Genomic DNA, 15934 nt, shown 5'->3' with positions numbered 1-15934 from the left:
CAAATGTACACAGGTCCATCGAGTAGAAAGGAAAATACGAGTATTTTTTTGGGTTTTTATTGTTTGCATTCATATTTCAATATTTTCCCGCTGCCCAAACGATGGTGTGAGGTTGGAGGGGTTATTAGAAGATGCTTGAATTCCAATCTACTGAAAGATCATCAAAAAAGGTAGAGGAAAAAAAACCCACTCTGATCAAAGGTGTGCGACACGTCTCGCGCGGTCAGTGAGCAGTCGCCCAAAGCCGTTGGCGATGCCAAATTGACATAATGTGGCGTTTAACAAATTCCCAAACAATGCACATCCATCACAAACAAATTCGAGCGACCACAGACGAGGGCTGGACAAGCGATGTTCAGAGATTGCGTTTATTGAAATGTTGGTTGATTTTGGGTAGAGATTGAGGGGAAAGAATGGGTAGTGGAACAGGGAACAAAACAGTTGAAAAAAATGTTGGAAATATATTTTTGTAGCATTTAAAAGAATGATTTTTACCATTACAAAGAGTGGTTTTATTAACGGGCAATTATTTAGTTGGCTCTAAATGTGTTCTACATTTTATAACCACAGAAGGTATGCGAAAATATTCAAGAAAAATAAAAAGATTAATTTTATTGCCACAGTTGGGAAAGTTTGTATCCGCAGTGATGTGTGATCCACTGATCTTTTGCCAGCCCTAAATCATCTAAATGTTCCTTCAATTGAGTTATACAAGCACACACACAGAGAGAGAATCAAGTAAGTGGAGACTGCGACGGTGACCCAAGACCAAAGGAGAGGCGTATCTGTTCAAAGGGGCAGGCAGCTGCATTGGCGATCGGCATTCGATCTCAACGATAGATAAACTGAAGCCGAAGCCGAACAGTCGAAGCCCAAAGCCAAAGCCGAAGCCGAAGAAGGTGTAGAATAAGTAAATGACATAATGCAGCATCATCATGGATGGTTGGATGGTTGGATGGATGGATCGATGGATGCTTGGTTGCTTCGCAGAGATGGGTGAGGTGATGTGAGGTGAGCATAGAAGATGATCAGCGGCAGACAGGGCATTAGGCTAATCGGATAGTCGGTCGGTCGGTCGGTCGGTCGACAAAAAAAAGATAAGAGAGCAGCGGAACAGAACAACAAAAAGTGCCGCCTTTTGTCGCCATCGTAACGCTTTTCACGCCTACAGATGCCCAGAGGTCTGCCCCACTCCCCTATGCACTTCATATAAATCCCTACGATATTGTATCTCTGTCTCTATGGCTCTATGGGTATGGCATGTAGCTGTAGCCTGGCTGTGTGTTTGCCCAAAGATGCGTTAAATGAGTCCTAAGCGGCTTTTGTCGTAAGCATGAGCATCTTAAGGACTGAATCTCAGGTCTCAGCAGATCATCGCCCTCCATCACCCAGCAGCAAAATGGCCAAAAGCGCCGCGTGACAACGAACTAAATTTGATTTGCATTTGGGCCAAGGAAATCCGTCGCTGCTGCGGCCTGGACTGCCACTGCCTGAAGGACTCTGGCCGTAACCCACTAATGCGTTAATCACTTTTCGAAAGCGTCAATTGAATGCCGCGTGCCAGGAACTATGCAATTTGGTGGTGTGGTGGGGGATTGCTTCTCAATTCGATTGGAATCAACTGCTCTAATAAATTGTCACCCATAATGATTTGTGGATATGTTCTTCCTGTGGCAGGGGAGAGGAGTATTAGTCCAAGGGTTCCTGGGTAACGCCTTGCACTTGCTCGCAGCTCGATCTCTGTGCATCCCACACACATCCCTCTAAATCCCATCCGTTGCCGAATGACTGACACGTGTCCTGGGACAATTGTTGTTTATACTAAAAATTTGTGAGGCAGGAAGATGAACATTTAGGCTTGGGCTAACCCAATCCTCTGGCCATGCTTGATTGCCCGCCAATGTTGCTCTATTGTTTCTGCTACTCTTTTTTCTCTTCGGTCACGTGACTCGACCACGTGGCCGCTGGGCCACTGATGACTCGGGAACTCCTTCTCCTCCTGCGCAGCCAGCTCCCCAGGGGCATGAGGAGAGACACCACTGCCACTTCATCTTCCCAGGCGGTGTGGCAGTAGTGTGTCAGACTGCGGCAGGGTTGTTGTTGCAACGCTTCGTTCCGTTTTCATTATGTGGCCACGTGTGCCTCAACTTCCGTGACTCCACAGCCTACTGTTCCTCTTGTTCCAGCCGCTCCTGCAGTTCCTTCGCTTTTTTCAGTCGCTTTTTATTTCGGTCGCTCTTCATCGGTTAACTTGCAGGCGTTGATCCTTTGACTTTTATGCTCAACACTTTACCCGGGGCCTGGGAAATTGTTTTCCTCTCCATATTGCGCGTTTTTTGTCACGCTGCGTGTCCGGCGCGTGCGACACCCTCCTCCTTTCTGCCCTCCTTCCTGCCTACAGTTTTTGGAATCGTTTTTTATGCGGGGCGTGTTTTGTGGCTAATATTTTCCTGTCTGTGCAATCGCATGGCAAAAATGTACTCATTATCAGCTGCGGGAGGTGTCGCTTATGAGGGGGAGATTGCTGGCGGGATGAAGTGGATGTGGCAACAACATTTTGGGACACATGCGGTGACACTTGCAGCGCTGGCCAATGTTAATGCTGATTGAATGGGAGTCAGCCCCGGTCACAGGTTGCCTGGGAAAATTCTGTTTTGCTGGGAATTGCCAATGTTACGGCTGCAGAACGGTGGGAAGTTCTGCGGCAAATTCAATTTGGCAAACTCATGAGAGAGTGTTGGCATTATGAGTGTGTGTGACTGCGGGATGACTGAGTGAGTTCGGGGGCAAGGAAATGTTTGTTTCTCTGGCTGATGTTCGTTTATGATGTTAGAATAGTTGTAAACATTGCAGCGAAAACAGCGGGGATAGAGCTTTTATGTGTTAATAGATTTAAGCTTAAATTTGGGTACATTTAATGGAAGAATTTCGATATGCAGTGATGAGAAGCTTCATTCATATATTCCCTCTCCTTGTAATTAGTCCAAAGACAACTCCATTCAAAAGTGCTAAAACATCAATGCCGAAAAAGAGGTATGTAGGTACTTGAGCCCATTCCCGCCCAAAGTCAAGCGCCGAACAATGACATAACAAGAGGCAAGCAAAAGGTTGCTCTTAGTAGGCAACATCCAGATAGCAGCATCTAGCAGACCAAAAACCCTACAGCCACAGCCAACCCCTTGCTGCCAGTCGCTGTTACGTTTTGGCAGAGTTATAAACGAAGACGGAACGAAACGGGACGGAACACAGGAAATGTTTGCATGCTGCGAGCGGAGAGCAGCGACCAGAGAGCACTTCCTAGACGAGAGAGTGATTTATAACTGATTAAGCGGTGCGACACGACGAACGAACGACGGAATCGGACACGAACGAGCGACGGACTCCGACTCGGGTGCGGACAGGTAGAGCCAGAAGCATGGCACGATATGGATATGGGACAGAGGCATACCAAAGCCATGACGCAATTGACGCAGCCAAAGCAACAAAAAGGATCGCTTAGAAAACGAGCCTCAAATGCTCAATAATGAAATGGGTGTGCTGTCGCTGCTGGCTGCTGAACCTCGCCGGCGGCTTATTGCGGTTGACGTCGCCGAACGACGAAGATGACAACGAAGACGACGCCGCGGCGTGGTGGGCGAGCGATCATTAAACGCTCATTCCTTTGACCAGATCGATCTCCCTCTCCTTCTGTCGCTGCTCTCTTCTGGCTACTACTTACTCCGCATATTTCTCGCTCTTTTTTGGGCCTTCTGGGACTGCTCTTGTCGCGCCGCATTGATTGTGACCAATAAATACGCAATTGATTTTGGGCTTCTGGTATTGCATGGTCTGGCTCCGGGATCGTCTGGGTTTGAGAGCAAAGTCTGCTCCACAGGTAGGACGACACAGCGACGAGCAGCGCTCTTATCAGCTTGGGACGCGAATTCCTGACGTGCGGACAACCTTAAGCGTTCCTTAAGCACATTAGGCCACAGACGGAGCCAGTCTTTATGATTTATGGGTGCAACATCCAAACACATGAGAGAGAGAAAGAACTGTGCTTCGGCTGCCTGGCATTCTCTCACTCTTATCGACAGCTCTTTGACTTTAAGCTGCTTAACCAATCGCATTTCTTCTGCACTTTAATGCAGAGGGAAAAGACCGCTCCCCCCACAGCCAAAAAAGAGCAGCCAACGAAGAGGCAGAAAGCAGGGAAAATGTGCGGCTTTTCCGCAAAAGCGTGCATAAATTGTCTGTGGCAAACAGCAAACAGCAAACAGCAAACAGAAGCAACAACATTAGGGCCTTGTAAGCGCATATGAATAAATTATTGACACAGCCAGTCGTACGTACGTACGGACAGTGCGTGCAAAAAGCAGAGCAGCCATGCGACTCCTTTTGAAGTTTCAGCCTCTGTCCCCCCTCAGTGCCCCTGTGCCATATGGTGGCTATTTTTGGTGATTAAGCAGATGATACTCCGCCAGTCCGTAGTCCGGACACACATAAAAACTGGTCAGCAAGCAAAAGTCCAAACACACACACATGACTATTGCTATTTGTATGTGTGTGCGCCCCTCGTGAACGTTGAGTAGCAGAAAAAGTTCATAGTCATTTCAACGACTAGGATCATAAATTTACTAACCCCAGCAGAGCCCAACCCAGAAAGGCAAACACACAAAACCCAAACCCAAACCCAAACCCCCCTTGCAGGCGCAGAAGGAAATGAAAAAGCCAAAATGCAGGAGTTTTGTTTCGAGTGGAGTTTTCGTTTCAGGACTCTACTAAAGCTTTGAATTGGAATATGGAAAAAAAAACATAGAAAATCGAAAAAGTCAAAAGAGAGGCAAAAGTTAAGACACTTTAATGGCAGTTGTAATGCGCGTCTAGCAAAGAGACTTTTGGGGCTGCTGGCCAGCAAGGATATTCAGCAAGAGCCAAACCATGTGTGAGTTTGTGTGCGCCTTGTGGCAAGTGTGGAAAGTTTCTCTTGACTGGGAAAAGTGTCTGAGATCGTTTTTGGTTGAACTGCTGCAAAGGTTTGTTGGATTTCATTTAGGGTGATTCATTGTGAATGGTTGGGCAAATGAAAAAGGAATTATGGCGAGTGAGAAAGTGAATGTAAGGAAATATTTTGGGGGCTGTAGATGGGCAGGGAAAGTGCTCTGCCTCATGGGGAAAATAAATTTTAAGCAACGATTATCAGAGTAGATTTTATTCAGTCTTTGCCATCTCCATTCATATTTCAAACCGTAATTGATCAGTATCAATGATTCTTCTTTCAATCGAATATCAATTGATTTCTTTTTATTTTAAATTTAGCGCCGCCTGCTGTCCAGCTTCTGTTGCCTCGTGGCAAGGCCAACAACGGCAGTGGCAGCTGCAAGCTGCTAGATCTTCACTTTACAGTCGCTGACATGAGTCATGTATCGGTATAATTCAGGGGCCACTCCACGTCGCAGCACTCTCCTCCACTTACACGCACACAAAAAGGAAACCCAAAGGCAGGGGGACGGGCCGGGGGAGAGTGATGGCAAATGGCAACCCCTTCTGTTGCTGGATTTTATGAAACAGAAAAATTATGAAGTGCCAGCGACAACAACGGAGCGACCACTTGAAATCCATTAAATATTTGTAGAAACCAATAAAGGCAGAATGCCTATGGAAAATATATCCATATACATTTTGTCGAACTAAAGTATAACCACAAAAACGGCAACTGTGTGCAAGGGCAGGGGCAGGGGCAGGGGCAGAATGGAAAGGGGTACTCAAAGGATAACACGCGACTGCGTTGAGCGGCAGCATCAGTTCTTGTTGCCACTTGGCTGAAGGATCTCTCTGCGGCCTCAAATGAAATCAAAAGTGTGGAAATTTTGTGTGTGTTGAAAAGTGTGCCAGTGACAGCTGTCACAGCCACCAAAAAGGATACCTAAAGGATACCCTTTGGTCAGCTGCAGTCTCCTCTGTCGCTACACTTCGCCTCGTATTACAGGAGGCGCCTCGTCAGCGAGTGTCCTGAAAAAATGTCAACATTTGTTTCATATTGCAACATTTTCTCTATAATTTTGGACACACTTTTCTCTTCGTTCTCTAATCTATTTATAGCCCAAAGTAAATCTTATCAATCAGCTGCCGGGGGCTATAATCACGGAGCATAACACGAACTGATTATAGGGCTTAATATTAAATATTCCCCTGGTTTCAATTTAAGGATCAAAGCACACACAGGCCAGGCCAGCTCCTGCCTTGTTGCGCCTTTTGCAGCCAGCGAGGACCATTAATCAAACTATTAGCAGTAAATTTTCTACTCCAGCCAAACACACAAAAGCCACCCTAAACACCCACACACACCCACTCTGGGACAGGGGGAGACACACCCCTTTTTGGAGTGGATTGGAGTGCGAAAAAGATTTCATTCTTCATGGATATGTATTTATGGATCTCTTGGAACATACGCGATAATCACGATAATGCATCCTGTAATCAACTAATAAGGCTCATCTAGCCGCAAGGACACCGAAGGACGCACACACCAACCAACCACCCCACAAGGGTTTCCTTCGCCAGAAAATTGAATTTAACGCGCAATATTTTGTGCATTTTCCATGTTTCCCCCCCCAGTCTTCTCGGTTATTATGGACTTCTGTTCGACCCCGTCTCGGGGTGTTTGCCGAAAATGCAATTCATGTGTTTTTGTGTATACAAAAGTTGAGAGTGAAATTTATGGCCATGCCGAGGCTTTCTGGCCCTCAATCGTTGGGCCAAGGGGTGCGCGTTGACTGCGGCCAGCCTCAGTTTTGGGTGGGTAGAGTGGAGTGGGGGGAGGCACAACTAGTGTAAGTGGCAGAGTGGTACGTGGCAGGAGGTTACGCTATCAGCGTAGAACACATGTCACGAAATGCTCAGCGATGCCACCGAATCGATCAGATCTCTAATGAAATATGTTGCGATATTCGATACACTTTGATACACTCTGATTTGATCTCTTTGAGGCAGTCCCCAAACAGAAAGAGAGTTTTGTTTAAGAAGGGATTGACTTGGGATTTAGTGGGTAATGGCAGTGACTTACTCGAGAGATGTAAGCTGATTCTGATGTGTTTGAGTGTCTGAAAGGAAGGGAAAGATGCATTTAAATTAAAGAATTAAATATAAATCTTAAAGTTCAAGAACTTCTGGGAGTTTCAATATAATAACTAATGCCTTAATGTATGCCAACCGTTTTCAAGCCCTTGCTAAACATTTGTTAAACATTTGCCTCCTCCAATCATTAGAAATAAATTCATGTCCAACCATCGCAGGTTTTCAATCAACTTTTGTCCGAGTCCATGGAGACTCTTTCACATCTGTTTTTGTTTCTACCAAAACCATATGCCCCCTATTAGCCACAGCAAATGACGTATAAGCCATAAAAGAAAACTAAATTTGTCTCTGTCTCGCTTTTGCCTTGAGACTGTTTCTGTTTCTGTTTCTGTTTTATTTTATTTTTTGGTCTTGTCTGGCTTACAATTTACATGAAGGTTTGGACGGGTACAAAGTCGGTTTTGGTTATCAAAACGAAAATTTGTTCGCCGATAAGGCGCTACAAGAAGGGGCCACAAAACACAGAGCCCGGCCAGGGACCGACGACGACGATGACCAACTGCAACTGCAGGCATAGACATAGAAGCATACGGAGACAGGAAAAGAGAGAGAGAGAGATAGAGACTGAGTGAGAGAAAGGTAGAGAGACAGAGAGCAAGTTGTAAGTTTTTGAATCTATTCAAATGAGCTCAAGACGCCGCCTGGGGCAGAAATTAGGAAAGGTATTAAGATAAAATTGGGTTGGCTGTTCGGGCCGACTGGCTGGGCATACAAAAACACGCCTTGAAATGGCGACCCTGGGCTGCCTGGCAGCTGTGGAAGGAGAGGGAGTTACACTCTGCCTCTCCCTGTCTCTATCTGTGTGTGTGTGTGTGTGTGTGTGTGTGTGTGTGTGCGTGCCGGATTGCATTGGCGCCATGTTTATCTAATTTGGGGACATTTATGCATGGCATTCCGCGCGGTTGTTTATAGGTTCGGTTAAACCTGCACTGATAACAGTACGCGCCCAGGGTCCGGTACCCTCTGACTCACCGACGAACAACACAATAAAAACCCAAACAGAACTCGAGAGCCAAAGAAGGTAGAAGGCAGAAGGCAAGAGGCAAAGCCAAAAGGCAGAGAGGCAAAAGGCAAAAGGCAAAGGCAAGGTGAGCCTCAAGTCCAAGTCGAGGCTGACAATTAAGCGTCGCGACGGCGTCTTGCCTTACATATACATACATATGTACATATATATATGTACATATTTACATACATACATTTGTATTATATTTCTGGTCTGGTTTTTTTGGTTTTTTGAATTTTTATGGCGGTACCGGGGTTTCACGATTTCGATTCGAAGTCATTTGGCTGTGGCTCTGGCTCTCGCTCACTGCCCTGCACCGCTTATCTTTGGAATGTAACTTAAACTTTAAGGATTATTGCCTACAATAAATTTGCGCGACTCTTTTAAGGCTGTGTAAGTCAATACGTAGGCCTCTACCCCACACCCTACCACCCCCCTTAAGGAGTTAACCCCCACCGCAGCGTATGGCTTGTTTTTCATCATTAGCGCTAATTAAAAGTGTATAAACTTTCACTCTCTCCCTTCTAGGCATTTTTGGACACGTGCCTCGGCTGCTCGATTACCTGTCTGCTAATGAGAGTCCACAAGGCAAAGGATTCGTGGATTCACGGCATAATTTTCTCGCTCTCCCTCTTTGGCAGCCTCTTTGGCAGCCTGTCAGTGGCCCTGTCGGTTGGCTCTTGATTTATGACACATCCATTCAATGGTCAGAAGTCATAACACCCACTAAAGCCAAGCCAAGTGGAAGTCTGCTGGTGTCCAAGCACACTTCACTGACTGCCAACATCGCGTGCACTGAGAGAAAATGGGTATGGAGTTGGTAAGTTAAAGATTGAAGGTAGATAAAAGCGAAATTTCAAGGGAAACTTTTATGAAGAATTTATTGGTACATTTTTTTAATTTAAGTGCAAAAAGTTTCGTGATTTCTGGGAGCAAAAAATATTTTCAGAAATTCTTGCTAAAAGCTGCAAATATTTTCTTATAGCACAATCTTTAAAAGAGGTTCCATTAGTTTAGATTATAATATTCTATCAGGTTCCATAAAACACATAAAATTTAACAAAAAATTCATCAATCTTCTTCTTTAAGTCCCCTTCCCATCTCTCCTCTAATCACTTCCCTCTTTCTTCCTCCATCTTTCTCCCAGTGTTTCCGCTCGTAGAAATCACAACAGCCGCTGTCTGGCCACGCCCCGACACTGCCCCCCAAATGCCAAACGAGGAACGAGGAACACTCGTATCCAAGAGGCAGTCAGTCGAGCATGTCCTGATGCGATGACGGCGACACTTTTTCCTCTTTTTTTTTATGCGGTTGTCAAAAATATATTTTTATTGCCACCAAAATGACAACACTTAGCCGCGAGGCCCGAGGAGCACGACATGCTCCCGGATACACCCCGCCATAGTGTCCTGTCCTTTGCTCTCCCTAAGGCAGTCGCAGAGGGCTTCCTCTTTTGCGGGTGTTGACTGTTCGCTCATTCAAATCTTCCGCTTGATTAGGCGCCAATTCAGCACAAAAGCTTTCCAAAGAGAGAGAGCGAGAGAGGGAGAGCGAGAATGTGGGCGTTGCTGCGCCCTGCAATGTTAGAGGGGTTGGGGGAGGTCTCCTAGGGGTTGTTGCAATTGCTCAAACACTGACGTTACTTTTTTGCAGCCCACGGATTTAGCTTCCAGTAAATTTCACCGAATCGTTACAGTTGCCTCTCGCATTAAACTTAATGACAATATGGACTTGATAATACTTGACGATTTTTTACTAGCACTAGCTCTAGCCCGTACATATGTCAAGGGTTAAACGCCCCTGACAACGCTGTAACCTAAACCATCATGCTCATCATCATCATCAGGCAGAAAGGGTTCGAACTGCGCGTCTAAGCCTAAGCCGATGGTGCCCTGAGGCGCCCCCAGCCTTAACGCTTTATCTTCTGCTTTATGTTTTATGATTGCGTGCAGCCTCAGCCTCAGCCTTATACCTGGGATCAACATCTGCTTGGAGTCAGCCTCAACCTGCGCCTGGCAACCTCAGGGCTGAGTTTCTCCTCCTGGCAGACATCTTTCATCATCTTCTTCTTTGTATGGGGCTACCCAAGTTTTGTTAGTCAACTTTTGCCACTGCTGCCCGGCCTTTGAGGTGCTCTACAGTCAGGGTGCTGGGAGAAAGGGTCCCACCGTTTGGGGCATATTAGTTGTAAGGGAATGACTGTGCTAGAGGTGGCGAATTAATTAATCAGCATTAGAGAGAACTAGAGTACATTTCAAAGAGTTATTTCCATGTCTGCACCTCGACAATTTTCACTTATTGAAATCTGCAAAAATTATTAAAAATTGGTGCGTTCAATTAACAATTTCTTAATATGTATAGCTTATAAAACCATCAAACGCTAAGGCAAGTAGCTATAATTTTACAGCATTTTTGACTCAACAAAGTTTTTATTTGAAGGAAATTAAATACCTATGTAGAATAGTTATCAAAGCATTAAACCATTCTTCTAAGTTTTCAAGTTCTTCCTTAAAAAGTTGCACTGAAGTTTTAGTTATGGACAAGTTTTCACTAAGTCGTTGAAAATGTCTGGAAATTGAATGTAAAGTTTCTAAAATTATAGATACAACTTGATGGCATCTTTAGTCTGTATTTTGTGTCTTGTCTAGACTCAAGATGAATTCTTTCGATTTCGTAGCACCTTTGCCAGGCGCCTAGGCCCAACCACGAGCACACAATTCTTAACTTGTCCATTGTTATTTCCAGCGTTGTTGTTGCTGCTGTTGTTGTTGCTGTGCACTTTTGTTCACCATTTTGGTTCGTGCCCCGCGCTGTCGTAGTAGTTCTTCTTGCCACATTTTACGTACTCCTCGCAGCCCTCGTCAGCGCTATTTTGCTTTTTCTACTCTGCATAAATTTCCCCTTAAGAATTGTCGTTGCTCACACAAACACACACACACACGCACAGCTACAAAAGGGGCAAACAAACACACACACACACACACACACATAGACAAACAAAAGCTCTGGTGGCAGGTGCCGCCAAAAGGGTAGCAAGTGCCAGTGGTGCAGGTGGACGACAGTCACTAGAGAAGAGAGGAGCAGAGGGGTAGCTGGGGGCTTGAGTTGGGTGTTTGAAGATTTAAGAGTGGCGGTTGGATGGGTGCTGTGGCAGGGTAGACAAGTTGCAGGCAACGTTTGTTGTGTTTCGTACAATTTTTTCTACTTTTTTTGTTGGTGCATGTGCCCCCCCCCTGACAACAGGCAAAGCGCTTGCCGCCATTTTTAATATGGCGCACAGCAAACACACACAGCAAGGACTCACACAGAAAGCGAACACCCATACAGCTGCGGTTAAAATTATAGCACTGAGGACGAAGTAAGCCACACGAACAATAACAAGGCAGGTTTTCACATTTTTAAACATTTTCTACAGAGTCTGGTAAATGGTAGAAGAGATTATAATGCATCAAAGCATTTAATTGGTAATCATTTTTGCTTTGGTTAAAAAAGAAAAACACAATTAAGGTATTTGTCAAATATTTTTGCCGATTTTTAGAATTGGAATATTTGATTATAATAATTATTTCCCTCTCCTAAGGGCAACAGTCGTCCACATTGTGGCGCTCAATATATTTCTATAAATCATATTTGGTGGTATTTGGGATATATTTAAGTATATTTGGAGGCCACTAGAAGCAGAGTTGTTCCACAAAAAAAAGAACGACCTAGGACTGACCATAAATATGGGAATTGGTATGTCCATTTTTTTATCCTTCGAAAGTTAGTTAAATAACACGAACATTTTGCATTAGATATTACTCAATTTTATAAGAAGAACGTTTCTACTACAATTATGGACTAATATTTTCACCTCAACTGTAGCGTAGCATAGTGTAGCCCACTTGTGCGGCAGTGTGAGTATTCATGAGGAGAACTCGACTTAAAGGTACGAAAAAATAGATCCTTTCGTTTTTTGCCCTTTTTGCATTCATGCCCTGTGGCTGCCTTTTTACTTTTTATGAGTTTGTGTTTGTGTGTGCTACCCTCTACCCCTTGGCACCCCTACCCCTCTTGCAACCCACCACCCTGTTCGTGGCTTTCTCCACTTTTTCTTCTGCCGACTGTAACTCCTTCGTTGGCTGCCTCCTTTTTGGGATTTGCATATAAACCACTTGCAAATGTGTGCGCGCGCACAAACACTCGTACACAATCGCAACACACACAAACCAACACACACACACGAGTAAACTTTTGCTGTTTGCATTGCGGCACCACCACAAGAGCGAAGGAGGGAGCCAGAGAGAGCGAGAGAGCTAGAGCGAGGGCTTAACCGTCATATAAATTTTCGATTGATATGCAAACTTAAAAGGTACCGCAAAAATTATGCTCCACTGAGCTGCTGCTGCTGCTGATGCCGTAGCGGTGGACGTTCTATTTCTGCACTCACTGTATATATTTCTGGATGTGTGTGTGGGAGTGGAGGTGTGTGCCATGTGGGTTGGCTAACCGTGAGTGGTGGATTGAGAACTTGGCGGGAGGCTCCACTGGAAAATACATTGAAGGATTTCCAAGAATAATAAAGCGAGGAAATATTTCAATAGTTAGGGAACAAGAAATAGTAAAAAACTCTTCTCTAACTATTTCATAGTTATAGCAAAATCCCAAAGACAGCAATAGATATCAAAAGGTTTCTTATGACGGTTGAAGTCTTAAACAAAGCTGCTGGGGAACTTCAGCATTTAGGGTTTTCCAGCAGCTGGGATAAAGCCTCCAGTCTAGCGATCTACCTAAGGTACCAGTGACAATAATTATAGGAATAATTTCTCATATAAAAACTCCACTAAAAGAGCTACCAAAATGAAAATTTTCCAACTATCTTCAAGAGCAACTCTCGCCCCTAAGGACATGTACACACATCAGCATGCCACATGTGCCTGTTCCTGTGCCCCATGTCCCTGTACATATCTCTCTCTCTCCTACCCCTCTATGTGTACAACTTGGCCATGTTATAAAAATTCAACAAGCTGCCTGCTGCCTGTGCTGTCTAAGGCCAGGGAAGGCCACCGAAACCAGCTTACTTCGGGCAATGGCAAATAGCTTTGGTGGCCCCCAAACCAAACTCCCTGACTGCGGGCTGGAGCGGGCTGATGGACTGGTCTGAAATGGAGGCTGTGTGCAATGCCAGTGCCCGAAAGCGGCAGCCCAACTAAAACCCGCTGCTTAAACATTTAACAAACTGCAGGCCAAAAGCTCGACAGGCCGCGCTTGACTGACAGTTGACTGCCGTTGTTCGATGTTGCAATTGTTGCATTTGTTTGCTGGTTGTTGCTGTTGTGGCTGTTGCATATTCAAATTCTGACGCACAGAGCAAAACCAAATGAAATATATTTTCCAATCAAATTGAAATGCAAACATGTGCAACGATTGTGGCGGCCCCAGTGACGCAGAGAGAGTGAGAGAGTGCTGGATGGATAGATGGATGGATGGCACTGCCACTGCACTGTTCGCTGCTCCATGTGGATGCCAAAATTGGTATTGAAAAAGTCATGGATAACACAAAAATTTTATGCTGTGTGACTTTGAATGACAGATGAGTTTTACTTGCGGCAACAGGAAGCTGCAGCAGCAGCAGCAGCAGCAGCCGAAAATCGTAACAACTAAAAAAACAAACTGTTTGCAATGAAAATGTCGCGCACACGCGTTGGCCCAAAAAAGAAATACCCAAAATCGAATGAAGAAAATAGTCAACAATTTGACAGCTGGCAAAAGTGGCAGCGGAGGCGTGTGGCAAATAGGGAAAAAAAAAACAACAACAATCGTTGTGTGCGTAAGTGTGTGGGCGTAGCACAATGCCAATGGAAACTTAATTCAAAATCAACAACAGAGAAGGAAAATATGAAAAGGAAAAACAGTTTGACAGGAAAAATGAAGTAGTAAATACCCTGAAAATAGAGAGAAAAGAAAATAAGCGGCGGGAATTAATGGGTAGAATTTATAGTAATTATTTTAGGCACAAATTTAAGGACAAAAAACGTGAAAAAATGATACGAAATTTGCCTATTTATTAGTCCATTAAAGCCAAAGTTGCTTAAAACAATCCTTCATAATTTCATCTTTACTTCATTAGCAAAACTGCCATACTGCCGCCGTTTCAGAGAGTATCTACAATGGTGAAAATCCGGAAGGAAGTTGCCAGCGTCACAAGACGTTGACGTTGTGTCGAATGGGAAGCCAGTAAAAACGCCGCCCTAGAACCTCCGACCAGAACCTCTGCCTCAAGCCTCTTCTATGCCCTAGAACCTCTTCTCCGACTCTACCGCTGCCATCCTGCATACCAAAGTCGATGAATGAGGAGCCAAAAACCGAAACAGAAGTGAGCCAAAACCGTAACAAAACTGAAACCTTTACAGAACCGCTCAACGTTGTGTCGACCTTTGGGTTGCCGTTTTTGTTTTTGTTGTTGTTGTTGTTGTTGTTGGTACTGGTGTTGGCCTAACTGACTGACTGACTGACTGACTGGATGGCTCTGGTTCGGGCTCTTGCGCTGACTGGGATGGCTGACTGGGCTCTGGCTGCTTCCGCTTTTTACGTTCATTGCCTCTGCCACAATTTTAATTTTCCTAATGGATATCGATCCCGGAGTCGGAGTCGTCGTCGTCGTCGTCGTCGTCGTCGTCGTAGTCGCAACAACAACTGCCTGACTGGCTGGCTGACTGGCTGGCTGGCTGGCTGGCGAAAAGGATAATAGACTTCTTTATTGTGCATGCGACTCTATAAAAGTCAACTCCTGGACTTTGTTGTACTCCGTGCTATGCCGCCGCTACGCCAGACTATTCTGTGGCACTGTGCGTGGGGGTTGTGTGTGGCAGGTTGTTGGTGGTGGACACACAATCGAGGCCAGACACACACACACACACACACACACAGAGAACGTTGCATAAATACTTAAGCAACAACCTCACACAATAAATAATCTGCTACGTCATGCAAAAGGGAAACTCCAAGGGAAGGAGTTTGTTCCATCGAGCTCCATCCTTCATAGAGGGAGCTTCGTGGAAGGAGGGTTGGAACAGACATTGAAAATTAGATTTCAAACAGGCTTAGATAACTCTTTCCCCTTTTCACTTTGTGTGTAATCCGACCGCAGCTACACAAATTGCAAAATGTTTATTTGAATTTGCCGGTTTTGCAGCTGCCACTGGAGACCCGCTAAAGTGCGAAAATTAAATGAGCCACAAGTCAGAGGTGGGTAGGATCCAGCATTCCACATGTCTCTTCTCTGCTTTACTTTGCTCTCCTCTGTGTTTGTGTAGGTGTTTATTCTGCTTTTCCTGCTTCTATTTACATACATTTTCGCCTGGTTTTCCTTTTTGGCAAATACCAGCTCTGGCTGTGGCTTCCAGCTGCCTCCAGGTGCCAAATGAGCAGCAGCACATTGAAAATTGCCTAAACCAGCATTTTGTTCGAATTTGTGTTTATATTTACACAGCAGATAAAATAACATTAGCTGGGGCATACGTGTTGTTTTTTTTTTGGCAAAACGAAAGTGAATATTAAGATTTGTTGTATTGCAAATATTTTAATTAGAAGGAGAAGATGTGAGAGATTCATCTAAAAATTAATCTGTGGTATATTCGCTGAATATCTACAAAATATGTTTTATGTCGTTATATAATGTAGGGACAACTATGGAAATTACATAAACAATGTGTCATGTCTCATTTCTACTTTATGCTTAATTATTACTTCATTATAATCTTAGCTTTAACTTCAATGAACTCCCAGTCACCAGTTGATATTCCACAAAATGTCCCATAAAGATAGTTCTCTCCC

The sequence above is a fragment of the Drosophila guanche genome, unplaced genomic scaffold, assembly GCF_900245975.1.
Source record: "Drosophila guanche unplaced genomic scaffold, DGUA_6, whole genome shotgun sequence".
In the NCBI taxonomy this organism is placed as follows: Eukaryota; Metazoa; Arthropoda; class Insecta; order Diptera; family Drosophilidae; genus Drosophila; species Drosophila guanche.
This window is presented reverse-complemented; position numbering follows the sequence as displayed.